Raw genomic sequence first — 2,658 nt, 5'->3', positions numbered from 1 at the left:
ACATCCAAATTACTGTGAAAAGAAGAGTAAAGCATGTTTTTAAAAAGAGTATTGCTCTACAAAGATTACAATCAGTCACTATTTTAAAAAGAAAAGTTTGGTTGGTAGTAAAACAGAAAACTTAACTGAAATTGATCAAATCTGAAGCCTACTGTGCAGTTTAAACAGGACAGTTTGTCTTTGCAGAGCAGAATGAACTGGCAAAATACACCAAAACATGCAGTTGTTGTTGTTGTTGTTGTTTTTTTTTTTTTTTAAATAGGTTTATTGCATTGACTTTGCACACTGTATAAACAACAAGACCAAGAGCACCAACTCGCTGCATACAGCAGTGGGTCATGTCTTTATTCTAAGCCGTGCTCCGCCTCACAGTAGGCTGAAGTCTTTTTACTGGTTCATGGCACTGCAGTAAGTCTCGTCCCGGTTGGTGGGGACCATCTTGTTCACGTTGACTTCAATGGAGGACAGGATGGTTTGCAGCTCTATGATGGTCTCCTCAGGCAGGGTGGGCTCCCTGCTTAGGATCCAGGACAGCTCTATGCGGAACAGGCCGAAGTCAGTGCAGCCGTAGACCAGAGAGTGCCCCTCATAGTCGGTGGACAGGACCCAGTAGGGACCAGGGGGAGAGTCTGTGGAAGAAACGAATTGAAGAGTCAAAGCTGGTGGAGGACCGTGTGTGTGTATTAGTATCTATAAATGACTGAACTTGAATGTTAGAGTATTTTTGTAACGAGTTAAACTCCTTTACTGTCAAAGGAGACCTCAAGCTTGGCAGGCTCAGGTTCTTGACCTTGGCAGAACCGACGATGGAATTAATGGCATTGCTTTCAGAATTTTGAAACAGTATAAAATTGATCAGTTAGTGATTCTCAGACTTTTACTCAAGGACATTCAATACTTCTAAAGCATAAATGTAAAAAAAAAAAAAAAAAGAAGTAAATTGTACAACGTGGATTGAAAAACCAAGAGCAGTAGACACCTTTGTGGAAATGATCAGGAATCTATAACAATGCTGTTTTTGTGGAATTACAATCTAGTTTACAGAATAAAAAGACTTAATTTCCTTGAAAATGATTATTTCAACATCTGTGACAAGGACGGTCCGTGAGGAGGAATTGCAGTTAAAAAAAAAAAAAAAAAAAGAGTTTAAACAGCACCTTTCTTAAGAGTGAAAGCATATTTACTTAAGTCTAAAATGTTAACATTTTAAGCAGCGTTCACTCACAGCAGCTCACTGTTAAGGACTCTGATGACTCCAGGACTCTTCAGGCTGTAGGTGGCAGTGCCGCACTCACTTTTCTGGAAGCTAGTTGGCAGCTTTTTGATCTCATACCACTTCCCAATGTACTGCAGAGGAAGGACAAGAATCACAGCAGGAACTAAACATTTAATCACCTGTGATTTTACATGCTGCTTAAAATCCAATAGTAGCAGAGTAATGATAAGATGTTTCGTATTCACCTTGGTTGGATCAAAGTTGGCCTGAACTGCAGCCTTGGGATATTTGCCAAACTTCAAGACCTGAGCGCTGGCTGCAAGAGCAAACAGCAGTCAGATAAATCACCTGCATGGCCTTCATCTTCTTAGCTCAACCTGTAGAGAATGAACAAGACAACAGCAGTTTACTCTGGAGTTCAGAACACAAAGCAAACGTTTGAGAATCATCGAGAGAAGAAAAGAGCAGGAGACATGAGCAGAAATTTAAAGAAACAGTCATGGCATGCTCGACAGTATGTGACCAGCTGTACTACCTTTGTGCACAACATCCAGTTTCCGAGGGTCTTTTAAGGACCAGGACACCTGTTGCTTCATTATTGATCACTTTCCTAAATCCCTCCTCTGTGATGAGGTGGGAGTGAGTGTGAGAGTTGCCACCTGTTCAGATGGATACACTGTTCAAATAGGCCTCTCACCAATTTCAGGTGAGTGGTGTGATCATGTCTTTGTAGTGGTGTGTGCTGCAGGGATCTCATTCATTTACCTCAGTCTATTTATCTCAAAGGCAGTCATATTTTTTTTTCTAAAAAAGGGAACTAGGCCAAAAAACAGCAGGACCAATTTTACAAAAGCAAGAGCTAAAGTGAAATAAAAATATAGATTTGCGTTGGTGCGCCAGCAGACACGAGCATGCAAGCAAGCTCATATTCTGTGAAATATATTTTAAAATTTTGTGGGCTTAAGAGGCCACATTTGCACTGAGGCTGTTTTTTTGTTTTGTTTTGAAAATGAGTTGTTTTTTTCATCTCTTGAACTGTGGTCATAGAAATGATGTCTTTTACATATTTATTTTGAGAAAGAGGAAATTATTGCACAGGCACAGTCTTTTATAAGCTTTATTATTTCAGAACAGAGTTAGAGTCAGATTGCTATCAGCTGTTATCTTTAGAAAAATAGGCAAAAGAGGGAGGACAGCTCGCCAATGCAAAATCTGACCACAGACCCTAAAGTCATTTGAGAAAAATTTAGCTCATTTAACCAAATGCAGAATCTAAAAAGTGTTACTTGATAAAAAAAAAAAAAAAAAAAAAGCCAGCAACTGTTTAGCTTAGCAAAAAGACTGAAAACAGGAAAAAACAAATGGCCTGGCTCTGTTGAAATGAGAGTAAATCTGACTAGCAGTAACTCTGAAGCTCACTAAAACACCGAACCTGTCTAAGA

General features: G+C 39.4%; 1 pseudogene; it reads right to left on the bottom strand.

Moving 5' to 3' along the window:
• Positions 1-387: 387 nt before the first annotated feature.
• LOC138617198 (apolipoprotein D-like) lies at positions 388-1,579 on the bottom strand (annotated as a pseudogene).
• Between the last annotated feature and the right edge of the window lie 1,079 nt (positions 1,580-2,658).

Source organism: Brachyistius frenatus, unplaced genomic scaffold (assembly GCF_029030835.1).
Source record: "Brachyistius frenatus isolate BFR_SWC_R1_liver_20210118 unplaced genomic scaffold, ASM2903083v1 Contig_12, whole genome shotgun sequence".
Taxonomy (NCBI): domain Eukaryota; kingdom Metazoa; phylum Chordata; class Actinopteri; family Embiotocidae; genus Brachyistius; species Brachyistius frenatus.
The sequence above is the reverse complement of the archived record's forward strand: the minus strand, read 5'-3'. Positions and strand labels throughout refer to the sequence as shown.